This window comes from Eleutherodactylus coqui, chromosome 2, assembly GCF_035609145.1.
Source record: "Eleutherodactylus coqui strain aEleCoq1 chromosome 2, aEleCoq1.hap1, whole genome shotgun sequence".
NCBI lineage: Eukaryota > Metazoa > Chordata > Amphibia > Anura > Eleutherodactylidae > Eleutherodactylus > Eleutherodactylus coqui.
Genome location: NC_089838.1, coordinates 30,984,020 through 30,998,279, shown reverse-complemented (window position 1 = coordinate 30,998,279; position 14,260 = coordinate 30,984,020). Strand labels below are relative to the sequence as shown.

Sequence of the window (14,260 nt, the reverse complement as noted above, 5' to 3'; positions counted from 1 at the left end):
GTGAGTAAATCCCGATTTTTGTCTCCCGCGGATCCGGACGGCTTCCATAGGCTTCAATAGAAGCCCGCGGGAGCCGTCCCCGCGGGAGACCTGCATGAAAATGGAGCATGGTCCAGATTTTTTCATGCTCCATTTTTTTTAAAATCCCTTTTATTGACCATCCGCGGGTATTTATCTACCCCGCGGGTGGTCAATGCATCCCTATGGTGTGCGGATCCGCGGGCAGAAGAAGAGTTAAAATCCGCTGCGGATTTTAATTCTTATTTTGCCCGTGGACATGAGCCCTTACAGTTGCAAATGTAACTTTCTGGTTTATTTACTTAGCATTGTGAGTAGAGATGAGTGAGTATACTCGCTAAGGCACATTACTCGAGCGAGTAGTGCCTTAGCCGAGTATCTACCTGCTCGTCTCTAAAGATTCGGGGGCCGGCGGGGAGAGCGGGGAGCGGCGGGGAGGGACGGAGGGGAGATCTCTCTCTCCCTCTCTCCCCGAATCTTTAGAGACGAGCGGGGAGATACTCGGCTAAGGCACTACTCGCTCGAGTAATGTGCCTTAGCGAGTATACTCGCTCATCTCTAATTGTGAGCATAAACGCTCATCAGTGACTCGCATAAACTGCCAATGAACAGTTATAAATGCCTGTTAATTGGTGGTGGGCGTGCCAGCACAAAATTTGCGCTGGCTCACCCATTCAGAAGACCACACATTACTGCATAATTGCAAAAAAGACAGACCATGATCTGTCTTTTTGAGCACTGGAATTTCCTCGCAGCGATTTACGCTGTGCGGTGAATGACCCAATTGAAAGCAATGGGTTTGAGTTTTAAGCACATAGAAAACACATTTAAAACGCCGGTGTGAGAGGCCACATTGACTTTTACGCGACCTTGTGCTGACAGTGTATCACTGGCAGGGAGATCCCGCGGCTGATACGCTGTCACTAGCTCCCATAGCAATGCATTGCAACACTCCTACAAGCGCTGCTGCATTGCGTGCCCTGCGGCCACGAAGTTGAGCGCAGCATATTCTATCTCAACGCTGAATCTGCCAATCTGGATAAGATTTTCTGGCGATTTAATGTGTATAGGTGAAGCCTGACAATCCCCCACACCGTATGTGGGGTGACAGATGGATTCTTTGGTTTTGAACATGCATGGTCCATTATTCTGCACTGAGTTAAGTTGCTGCCAGAGAAGCGGTTTATTCCACTCCTCCCACAGAGATACACGTACATACTTTGCTGACCAAGGTTTATGGGAAGGTTGCGGTGCCAGCCATCCACCATATGAGTCTGCAGATGGCAGCTATCTGATAAGATAGGCTCGCTTCACAGTGGCACTGCTCAACACAGCTCAGCACCACTACAAGCACCAGGAATGAGGGTAGGTGGGCACAGCAGTCTGGCACTAGAACATGGACTTGATTTACTCTGTATGTAAGACTTTATACCATCTGCTGCCAGGTTGTGTGACCTTCACAGACATCTGTGCAGTAACCCTGCGGCTGATGCCACTCATCTTGTGGGCACTTGGAGATGAATGAGTGAATGCGCTCTGTAAGAATGCCTATATGTAAATGATCAGAGTTTATGCAGGTGCCCACAGGCTGGCAGCATCCTCTTACCAGTGCAGCGCACAGGCCAGCTTCTGCCCATAAACAGCTCGTCCGAGCCGCACTCCAGGAAGCCGAGCGGGATGCAGATGTCGGCCAGTGCCTGCAACCAGACCAGCAGCAGGTTCCGGGCGCTGTATATGAGAGCGGCCACAGAGTAGACCCTGGCACTCCCCAGCAGGAAGTAGGCACAGGTCTCCTGTTCCTGTTCTTGGTCGTTGTACCGCACACACGACTATATGGTGGAGGCGACGCAGGTAGCTGTTGGGGTGGGCACTGAACAGCGGTTACTGGGAGACATGGTACAGCATGTATGCCACCCTGGCCAGCCCTCTTTACAACCCACCCTTCTGTCCCCCCTGTGCCAGCAGCTCTCCCGGGATGCACTCCACCATACTGAGGACTTGTTTTTCATCCTGTGGCTAGTGGTAGTCCAGAGGCTGAGGCAGCGAGGTGGTGGCTACAGCAGCTGGTGACAGAGACAGAGCATGCTAGAGCGGGCGGACATCCATGGAGGCAGCAGCAGCGGAGAGTCTAAGGCCTCAGGTCCACGGGCAAAAGATGCGGATCTGCATCCCATAGGGATGCATTGACCACCCGCGGGTAGATTAATACCCGCGGATGGTCAATAAAGGGGTTTAAAAAAAAATGGAGCATGAAAAAATCCGGACCATGCTCCATTTAGGTGCGGGTCTCCCGCAGGCTTCTATTGAAGCCTATGGAAGCCGTCCGGATCCGCAAGAGACCAAAAGCAAAATATACTCACCTGCTCCGGATCTTCCCTTCTTCGCAGCTTCATCTTCTCTCGGTCGCGGCCGGATCTTTTTTCTTCGGGCCAGCGCATGCGCACGGCACGCAACCGATGTGCTGTGCACATACGCCGGGCCGAATAGAGAAGATCCGGCCGCGAGGGAGAGAAGATGAAGCCGCGAAGAAGGGAAGATCCAGAGCCTGCGGAGAGGTGAGTAATTGCTATTTTCATCCCTCATGTCTGCGGGGCAGGAGGGACCCGCTACGGATTCTCCGTGGAGAATCCGTAGCGGGCCTGATTTTCCCCGTGGACATGAGGCCTAAGGACTGGACAGCGGACAGGAACACAGCTGAGCTGTCACCCCCCTCAGTGATAGCACCCGGGGCGGCCTGCACCTGCCGCGCCCTCCTTCCTACGCCACTGGAGTTGGGCACGAGTTTCTCTCGTGAAGCTTGCATATGACTTCTGCTTATAGACTTACAGGTTATGGACGTTCTGAAATATGAGGCTGTCACCACAACACCTATAATCTACAAAGGAGAGAGCCACATAATTACATGGTCTCCTCCTTTCTGGAGTGCTGTTTGGAGGAAAAGGAGATTCCCATTCTTTCAATAGGAGGGAATCATGGGTGTGGAGCCTTCACCTATAAGACATTTATGGTGTATGCTTTTGATATGCCATATATGTTGCAAATGCTAATAAGCCTTAATCGTTGCGTGAAAATGTGGCTATCATTAACTTTTCGTCTGAAGGATGATTTTAAGGTGAGCAGGCTGTGTTCTCAGCAGGTGCAGGAGATTACATTGTATTCTGCCGAAAGCCCATGTGAGAACAATGCAGTTGTGTGCAGAGCCCAGCTCACATGCTCCAGGAGGCCCTTTAACTTGCAAATGAAGGTGATAAAGTGTTAATGGACACTAATGTCTATTAACACTTTATGCAAAATGATCGCTAAAACTGTCAGTCTTTTAATCGTTTGAAAGATTGTCTTTGCGTGTAAACGGGCCTTTACTGCAGCCCTTGGGAGGTATCGAAAATGGCAATGTAGCTCTCAGACCACAAAAGATTGTGTACGTTTGATTTAGGGATTACTGTGGAGGATGAAAGGAGTGGAAAGAACAGTGACACTTCAATGCAGATCTCTAGGAGTTGCTGCTGAAGGTGATCATGGTGGAGCAGGGACAAATTCCAAGTTTTGCCATAGAGTCATGGGTACTCGTAGCACACACCTCTGGCTAAGTAGGAGACCGTTAATGTTCCAACAACTATCCTACTGAATTTAGGCACTGAGTTTGTTGAGTTGCGTAATGAAACCCTTGCTTTAGCCAGCAAGAGAGTTAAGGTACCCATATTCATATACCCATACTTTTGGACGAGTTTTCGTTTGAATGACCGATGCTTCCTCTGACTCCTCCATACACCTGAGCAATGAACATTCGACTTGGTTGAACATTCGTGTGTTGAGGGAGCTAAGCCGTATCAGATACCTCTGGTGACAGCTTATCTCTTGGGGAATTCAATGTCCTCGATCTTTCTTTCCCTGTTGGAGGGGTAAGTTGAGAGGCCCCCGTACACATTAGAGATTTGTCCTCTCTGCAGTTATTGATGGATTCGGACAACTAAACTGGATTGTCTATTGGGGCCAAAAGCAACGTTTGTCAGTTCTGCTGAGTCACAAGCTTCACGTTGAACCGAATTTCTCATTTTTGCCAGAAGTTTTTCTTTTGCGGGGGAACTGAGGAGGCTTCAGATAAGATATAGAGATGTCCGCTTGTTGTAGATTTCCGCCGCCTTCTATTTTTCTTGCTGCTTGTTGACCTCTCTCATGCTCTGGTTGGCTTGATACAAGACGCTCTGGATTCTCTTTTACTATCTCCAGCTGGGTGTCAGGCTTTTAGGCTTGTGTCTAGACATGGTTTTATGTGATATTTGCTTGCACAAGAGACATGTAAATCTTTAGTTCCATATGTATGTTATCAGAGATGGCTCCGGGGCCAGAAATATTTTTTGATTGTGTCATTTTAGTGACCATTGTGTACATCCGAACATTGATGTTTATGAGATCAATGCAGCAGCGCAGTATGGTTGGTACCTGTTGAGACACGACTTTTGTGCTTTGTTTTATCTATCTATCATTACTAGTTGGCAACTTTGCTCCATTTATTTGAGTAATGCTCAGAACAATAACAGTACATGTATGCGGAGCGGTAATGACGCCGCAGAGAGCCACACTACTGCCACGCCTATGTACGTCCATGTGGTGGTTTCTGCAGCGATACAATTGCACTTTTGTTACAACCATGGTTAAATCGTACCAAAGGCAAGCATTTGGGTATCACTGTACCCATTGACAAGAATTTGCTATTAAATTAGGGGTTAATTTAGGGGTAAGGGGGTAATGTTTCTCCTTGTGGAATGCCCCACAAGTGAGACCACTTATAGGCCATGTAATGCTGCCTGGGAAAAAGCTGTGCAAATGAATGATGAAATTCACCACAGTGCCACCTTAGTTGTAGACTGTCTCTGATAACAACCAGCAGAATTGTAAATGCAGCTCTAGACTGTAATACAGCCATAACCCCCAGTGTAAGGTAACTAATAGAGATGAGCGAACTTACTCGAAATTACTCGATCGAGCACCGCGATTTTCGAGTACTTCCGTACTCGGGTGAAAAGATTCGGGGGGCGCCGGGGGGCGGGAGGAGGCGTGGCGGAGTGGGGGGTAGCAGCGGGGAACAGAGGGGAGCCCTCTCTCTCTCCCTCTCCCCCCCCCCCCACTCCCCGCTGCAACCCCCCACTCGCCCACGGCACCCCCCCGAATCTTTTCGCACGAGTACGGAAGTACTCGAAAATCGCGGCGCTCGGGCGAAAAAGGTGCGTGGCCGAGTAGGTTCGCTCATCTCTAGTAACTAATCCTGATTGTTCCCAGCAAGAGAAACCAATTAATCTTTTAGATACAAAAATACATGATGTTATTGCGAGCTTTTGAACCTACTCGGGGTTCTTCCTCAGGCATAATGAAACTGATCTGAAGAGGCGTGCATATTCGGATCTATTTCATTATGCCTGAGGAAGAACTATGAGAGGTTCGAAAGCTTACATTAACATCATGTATTTTTTGTTAGCCATTAAAAGGTATCATATCTACAAGATTACTTGGTTTCTCTTACTGAGAACAATCACATTTTGCTCTACTGGCTAACACGATACCAAACCTTTTTCATTGTAACTAATCCTATACTTTTACAAAATCGCTCAACTATCTTTGCAGTTTATATCTATGAAGCTGTGTCTGAAACCGTGTCCAGAGCATAATATTATAGTGTATTATTAAAGTATTTACAGCAACTGTATCTGACCATGATGTCACCACAACTTATGGCACATACAAGACTATTATAAAATATACTTGCAAGAAAAAGTAAGTCCTCTCTCATACAGGCACTTTTTACAGCGTTTCGTAGGCGTTTTCAATGCCCGCTAAGAAGGCTGCACTAAGACTCTACTCATTTTAATGGGACTTCTCAGACAAGTGTTTTAGCGCGATATTTATTACGCTCACTAAAACTAATGCTGAATGTTCCATTTTCAGTGTTGCAGCACGTTTTCAGTGCCTTGCATCATCCAATTGAAATGAATGGGGCACTTTAAGAACGGCATTAAAAAGTCTGTAAAATGCTAATCACAGCTTTTTATAGCACTTTTACCGCTGATTACCACGCCACGTGGAGGGGGAAAAATTGGTGACGTGATCAGCTTGCTTTGCCTGTGTTGTTACTGCACAAAATATGCAGTAAAAATGCAGGCAAACCCTTACCAAAATGCTGCGTTAGAAAAACAAATTCTTCTGTGAGTGGCCTAAGAGGTCTCTTTGGAATTACCAGGATTTCTGCATTAGGCCAAATGCAAATTAGCCGAAATTCTTCGGCGGAATTTCCTGCTGAATTTCCGCCCGCTGCTATAGAATTGCATTAGATAATGCAATCCTATGCAGAAAGCCGCGATTTGACTGCGTGAAAACTCACACAGTAAACAGATCGCGGCATGCCCTATTTCTGTGCAAGCCTCACAGAGGCCCGCACAGAAACGTCACTGGTGACACGCCAGCTCTGCTCTGCGCATGCGTGGCTGTGTGACAGCCAGCGCAGAGCGAAATGCCGGGAGGAGGTGAGCGCCAGGTCACTGCAGGTGCACGGCTCTCATCCCGCTGCGAGAATTCTTGTAGCGGGATCCGACCCGGCCGTCTGTAGGAGGCCTTAGATACTAATAAAATGTAGTCTGATTGTCATCTAAATCACAATTATAGACAAACGCAATCTAACTAATAACACACAAGCAGTTCATTGAGTCTACTTAGTAATCATTCACAGTGCAGGGAGAAAAAGTAAGTGAACCTGTCTTAATGACTTCTGCAAGAGATATTAGAAGTGATTTGCCCATTAAATAAAGATGCACAAAGCCTGGTATATGACAAATCTGTTCTTCTAAAAAAAAGAGGGCTAGTGTAGGCCATGCCTCAATGCAAACAGCTTTCAGAAGATGTTTTATAAAGATGCATGAAGGTGGAAAGGACCACAGCGACAGTGGGTGTGCATCAATCCAGTCTCTTCACCTGTATGAGGCCTGCGTCCTTTGGGAATGCAGCTGTGATTGCTGATGTGAGTAGATAAGATATATAAGGCACTAAGAAGGAGGAATCTTGTCATCACTTTTGCAATGCGTATGGCTATTTGACGTGTCAGAGACCGGCACACTACTGAGAACAGATACTTGGAATACAGTGGGTGGCAGCAGGTGCAATCTAGAGACATATGCATGCAACACATTACGGCGGGGTAGCATTATACAGTATACGATATTAGTACCTATCATATTTTTCCTACCCCTTCTCTTTCACCTCCTGTATCTCTTTTCTCATTCCTTCTAAATAATTGGTTTATTAAAGGGACACAGTCCTCACCTCTGAGCCCCGTAAACTAAGTTAAGGGGCTCAAATGTGAGACAAGATATGCCATTCTTTAACAGTGTATCTCTCTGCACCACCCCTGTAGTTATCATATGTGTCTAAACAGCAAAACATGTAGTAACTGGAGAGCACATTTAAAGGAATATACACATTTATCGCATATGCACAGGATATTCCCAACTGCACATGCATCAGATTTCATTGGAGAGCATAATATTAAAGCATGACCAACTCTCCATTAAACTAAATGGAACAGGCAGTAGCTGGGAATCGTGAGCGGGAATCACTGGATCCCTGTTCTTCTAATAGGTTAGGGTTTCAGATACAGGACCCACACTTCTGGTTTTTGTTGTTCTGCTTCCCAAAAAGCGGAAAATAAATAGGCAATCAAAAAGTTGTTTGTTCCCCTAATGGCAAGATGTCTTTCAAAAAATAAGCCTTCGTACAGCTCCATCAACCGAAAAGTTAAAAGGTTATAGGACTTGGAAAAGTGGCAACAGACAAACTAATTTATTTTTTATACTTTTTATTGTACAAAAGTAAAAAAAAATGTTAGGCGTTTGGCATCGCTGTAAATGTCCTGACTCATACAGTTATAATAATGATATTTATGCTGAATGGAGCAAAATGTTTTTTTTTTTAAATTGGCGAATTCCAGTTGATTCCATTTTCCAGAGAAAGAGTACATAAAATTTAATGTTTCCATTAAAAATACAGTTCTTCTCACAAAGAAAATACAAGCCCCATATGGCTATACTGATGAAACAATAGAAAAAAGCTATAACTCCTGGACTATGACAATGAAAATAAGAAAAAAAAAGACTTGGCCGTTAAAGTCACCAGATAATACTTTTTATATTTCAATATTTTTATTATTTTCAATAGGGGAAACATAAACAAAATGACAGCACTTACACCTAAATCATCAATATGAACTCGTGTACCTATTAACCACTGGCAGCATGTTATCAGTTAGGAAGATAATGTTCTATACATGTCTATACTGTATTATGCCCCAGTACCCCAACATACATTTGGCAATTAACTACTTAAAAATCCCACATGGTATGTAAATGAAAACCATCTGCTGGTCGTACCTGGACCATTCCTGGTGCCACCAGAGTCTTCTGTGTAATCCAGCCCTCTTCTGTTAATTGATGTGAATGACTTTCCCTACATCATCCACGGGCCAGTGAAGACATCAATGTCCCAGAAGTCAGAGAACATATGCACAGAGGAACCTGATTAATCTTCCCATAAAGAGACGAAACAGACTGATAATGTGCCGATCCCACTCTAATACAGGACATCAGCATCTCACTGGCTTGTGGATGACCTAGGGAACATCATCCACATCAATCAAAGGGAAAGGGGTCATTACGCAGAAGACTTTAGGTGTAGAGATGAGCGAACACCAAAATGTTCGGGTGTTCGTTATTCGAAACGAACTTCCCGCGATGTTCGAGGGTTCGTTTCGAATAACGAACCCCATTGAAGTCAATGGGCGACCAGAGCATTTTTGTATTGCGCCGATGCTCGCTAAGGTTTTCATGTGTGAAAATCTGGGCAATTCAAGAAAGTGATGGGAATGACACAGAAACGGATAGGGCAGGCGAGGGGCTACATGTTGGGCTGCATCTCAAGTTCACAGGTCCCACTATTAAGCCACAATACCGGCAAGAGTGGGCCCCCCCCCCTCCCAACAACTTTTACTTCTGAAAAGCCCTCATTAGCATGGCATACCTTTGCTAAGCACCACACTAGCTACAACAAAGCACAATCACTGCCTGGATGACACTCCGCTGCCACTTCTCCTGGGTTACATGCTGACCAACCGCCCCCCCCTCCCCCCCACAGCGCACACCAAAGTGTCCCTGGGCAGCCTTCAGCTGCCCTCATGCCACACCACCCTTATGTCTATTTAGAAGTGCGTCTGCCATGAGGAGGAACCGCAGGCACACACTGCAGAGGTTGGCACGGCTAGGCAGCGACCCTCTTTAAAAGGGGCGGGGCGATAGCCCACAATGCTGTACAGAAGCAATGAGAAATATAATCCTGTGCCACCGCCATCAGGAGCTGCACACGTGGGCATAGCAATGGGGAACCTATGTGCCACACACTATTCATTCTGTCAAGGTTTCTGCATGCCCCAGTCAGACTGGTAATATGTACCTTAACAGTAACCGCGTTGGTGGTAATGTGGTGGTGACTGCGGACCTAGTAGCACGGTTGTATTTTGTTGGTTTTCGGAATGCGGCCAGGATTAAGTGGGCCGTGGCGGGGGGATGGTGTGGGGGCTCTCTTGTTGTGTCGGTAAAGGTGAAATTCTTGGACTGCCACCAGACGAACCAATGCAAAGGCATTTGCCAAGAATGTTTTCCCTGTTGGAGGAGGAGGGGGATGTTTTTGAGGCACTACGTGTCCTCTCCACGTGTCCGTGGTTATATGCAGCTTAACAGTAACCGCGTTGGTGGGAAATGGCCTCGCCGCCATCATGTCTTTGGGAAGCCTCTGTTTCCACACCCCAGAGACATACCATTAGCAGCGGTATAGGCAGAGCCCAGAATTCGTAACATTTCAGCCGTAGCATTAGGACAGGCCCCACTAACATATCAGTAGCAGCATTATAGGAGGAGCGCAGTCTTCGTTCCATGTCAGCAATAGTAGCACTCAAGACAGGCCCCAGTAACAATTCCGAAGCAGCAGTATAGCGGGAGCGCAGTCTTCGTTCCATGTCAGCAATAGTAGCACTCAAGACAGGCCCCAGTAACAATTCCGAAGCAGCAGTATAGCGGGAGCGCAGTCTTCGTTCCATGTCAGCAATAGTAGCACTCAAGACAGGCCCCAGTAACAATTCTGAAGCAGCAGTATAGTGGGAGCGCAGTCTTAGTTCCATTTCAGTAGCCTTAGTATAGCCAAGGCCCAAGTTACATTTATGTAGCTAAAGTGTAGGCCAACCCCACACACCTTTCTGTACCATGAGTGCAGGCGAAGAACATACAAATTGCTATGATTACACTGTAGGTGAGGGCCCCAAAAAATTGGTGTACCAACAGTACTAATGTACCTCAGTAAAAATTGGCCATGCCCAACCAAGATGGCAGGTGAATCGCTTTGGTTAATGTGGCTTAAGTGGTAACTAGGCCTGGAGGCAGCCCAGTGTAACGAAAAATTGGTTCAAGTTAAAGTTCCAACGCTTTTAAGCGCATTGAAACTTATAAAAATTGTTCAGAAAAATTATTTGAGTGAGCCTTGTGGCCCTAAGAAAAATTGCCCGTTCGGCGTGATTACGTGAGGTTTCAGGAGGAGGAGCAGGAGGAGGAGGAGGAGGAATATTAGACACAGATTGATGAAGCAGAAATGTCCCCGTTTTGGATGGTGAGAGAGAACGTAGCTTCCATCCGCGGGTGCAGCCTACGTATTGCTTACGTATCGCTGCTGTCCGCTGGTGGAGAACAGAAGTCTGGGGAAATCCAGCCTTTGTTCATCTTGATGAGTGTTAGCCTGTCGGCACTGTCGGTTGACAAGCGGCTACGCTTATCTGTGATGATTCCCCCAGCCGCACTAAACACCCTCTCCGACAAGACGCTAGCCGCAGGACAAGCAAGCACCTCCAGGGCATACAGCGCTAGTTCAGGCCACGTGTCCAGCTTCGACACCCAGTAGTTGTAGGGGGCAGAGGCGTCACCGAGGATGGTCGTGCGATCGGCTACGTACTCCCTCACCATCCTTTTACAGTGCTCCCGCCGACTCAGCCTTGACTGGGGAGCGGTGACACAGTCTTGGTGGGGAGCCATAAAGCTGGCCAGGCCCTTAAAGACTGTTGCACTGCCTGGGATGTACATGCTGCTCGATCTCCGCACCTCCCCTGCTACCTGGCCCTCGGTACTGCGCCTTCTGCCACTAGCGCTGTCGGCTGGGAATTTTACCATCAGCTTGTCCGCAAGGGTCCTGTGGTATAGCAACACTCTCGAACCCCTTTCCTCTTCGGGAATGAGAGTGGGCAGGTTCTCCTTATAGCGTGGGTCGAGCAGTGTGTACACCCAGTAATCCGTTGTGGCCAGAATGCGTGCAACGCGAGGGTCACGAGAAAGGCATCCTAACATGAAGTCAGCCATGTGTGCCAGGGTACCAGTACGCAACACATGGCTGTCTTCACTAGGAAGATCACTTTCAGGATCCTCCTCCTCCTCCTCCTCAGGCCATACACGCTGAAAGGATGACAGGCAATCAGCCGGTGTACCGTCAGCAGCGGGCCAAGCTGTCTCTTCCTCCTCCTCCTCATCCTCCTCATGCTCCTCCTCCTCCTCCTGTACGCGCTGAGAAATAGACAGGAGGGTGCCCTGACTATCCAGCGGCATACTGTCTTCCACCGCCCCCGTTTCCGAGCGCAAAGCAGCTGCCTTTATGGTTTGCAGGGAATTTCTCAAGATGCATAGCAGAGGAATGGTGACGCTAATGATTGTAGCATCGCCGCTCACCACCTGGGTAGACTCCTCAAAATTACCAAGGACATGGCAGATGTCTGCCAACCAGGCCCACTCTTCTGAAAGGAATTGAGGAGGCTGACTCCCACTGCGCCGCCCATGTTGGAGTTGGTATTCGACTATAGCTCTACGCTGTTCATAGAGCCTGGCCAACATGTGGAGCGTAGAGTTCCACCGTGTAGGCACGTCGCACAGCAGTCGGTGCACTGGCAGCTTAAAGTGATGTCGCAGGGTGCGCAGGGTGGCAGCGTCCGTGTGGGACTTGCGGAAATGTGCGCAGAGCCGGCGCGCCTTTACGAGCAGGTCTGACAAGCATGGGTAGCTTTTCAGAAAGCGCTGAACCACCAAATTAAAGACGTGGGCCAGGCATGGCACGTGCGTGAGGCTGCCGAGCTGCAGAGCCGCCACCAGGTTACGGCCGTTGTCACACACGACCATGCCCGGTTGGAGGCTCAGCGGCGCAAGCCAGCGGTCGGTCTGCTGTGTCAGACCCTGCAGCAGTTCGTGGGCCGTGTGCCTCTTATCGCCTAAGCTGAGTAGTTTCAGCACGGCCTGCTGATGCTTGCCCACCGCTGTGCTGCCACACCGCGCGACACCGACTGCTGGCGACATGCTGCTGCTAACACATCTTGATTGCGAGACAGAGGAGGAGGAGGAGGAGGAGGGTGCTTTAGTGGAGGAAGCATACACCTCCGCAGATACCACCACTGAGCTGGGGCCCGCAATTCTGGGGGTGGGTAGGACGTGAGCGGTCCCAGGCTCTGACTCTGTCCCAGCCTCCACTAAATTCACCCAATGTGCCGTCAGGGAGATGTAGTGGCCCTGCCCGCCTGTGCTTGTCCACGTGTCCGTTGTTAAGTGGACCGTGGCAGTAACCGCGTTGGTGAGGGCGCGTACAATGTTGCGGGAGACGTGGTCGTGCAGGGCTGGGACGGCACATCGGGAAAAGTAGTGGCGACTGGGAACTGAGTAGCACGGGGCCGCCGCCTCCATGATACTTTTGAAGGACTCAGTTTCCACAACCCTATACGGCAGCATCTCAAGGCTGATGAATTTTGCTATGCGGACGGTTAATGTTTGAGCGTGCGGGTGCGTGGCGGCGTACTTGCGCTTGCGCTCCAACAGTTGCGCAAGCGACGGCTGGACGGTGCGCTGAACTACACTGCTGGATGGGGCCGAGGACAGCGGAGATGAGGGTGTGGGTGCAGGCCATGAGGCGGTAGTGCCTGTGTCCTGAGAGGGGGGTTGCATCTCAGTGGCAGGTTGGGGCACAGGGGGAGAGGCAGGGGTGCAAACCAGAGGCGCTGAACGGCCTTCGTCCCACCTTGTGGGGTGCTTGGCCATCATATGTCTGCGCATGGTGGTGGTGGTGAGGCTGTTGGTGTTGGCTCCCCGGCTGAGCTTTGCGCGACAAAGGTTGCACACCACTGTTCGTCGGTTGTCAGGCGTCTCTGTGAAAAACTACCAGACCTTAGAGCACCTCGGCCTCTGCAGGGTGGCATGGCGCGAGGGGGCGCTTTGGGAAACAGTTGGTGGATTATTCGGTCTGGCCCTGCCTCTACCCCTGGCCACCGCACTGCCTCTTGCAACCTGCCCTGCTGATGCCCTTGACTCCCCCTCTGAAGACCTGTCCTCCTGAGTAAGCATTGCACACCAGGTGGGGTCAGTCACCTCATCGTCCTGCTGCTCTTCCTCCGAATCCTCTGTACGCTGCTCCCTCGGACTTACTGCCCTTACTACTACCTCACTGCAAGACAACTGTGTCTGATCGTCATCGTCCTCCTCACCCACAGAAAGTTGTTGAGACAGTTGGCGGAAGTCCCCAGCCTCTTCCCCCGGACCCCGGGAACTTTCGAATGGTTGGGCATCAGTGACGATAAACTCCTCTGGTGGGAGAGGAACCGCTGCTGCCCAATCTAAGCAGGGGCCCGAGAACAGTTCCTGGGAGTGTTCCCGCTCCTGAGCAGGTGTCATTGTAGTGGAGTGAGGAGGCTGGGAGGAAGGAGGAGCAGCAGACAGAGGATTCGGATTTGCAGCAGTGGACGGCGCAGAACTGCGTGTTGACGATAGGTTGCTCGAAGCACTTTCTGCCATCCAGGACAGGACCTGCTCACACTGCTCATTTTCTAATAACCGTCTCCCGCGTGGACCCATTCATTGGGCGATGAATGTGGGGACGCCAGAAACGTGCCTCTCTCCTAATCGCGCAGCAGTCGGCTGCGACACACCTGGATCAGGAGCTCGGCCTGTGCCCACACCCTGACTTGGCCCTCCGCGTCCTCGGCCGCGTCCACGTCCTCTAGGCCTACCCCTACCCCTCAGCATGCTGTATTACCAGTGATTTGATTTCCCAGGCAGGAAATAAATTGGCGCAAGACTGCAGGCCAAATATAATTTTTTCCCTTTTTTGAAAACGAAAGGCCCCACTGCCTCTAGTGAAT

At 49.3% G+C, this 14,260-nt stretch overlaps 1 protein-coding gene across 3 annotated transcripts in view; it reads left to right on the top strand.

Annotated features, from left to right (window-relative positions):
* Positions 1–14,260, top strand: part of ARAP3 (ArfGAP with RhoGAP domain, ankyrin repeat and PH domain 3) — a 167,823-nt gene that overhangs the window by 46,300 nt on the left and 107,263 nt on the right. The gene's annotated exons all lie outside the window — the stretch shown is intronic.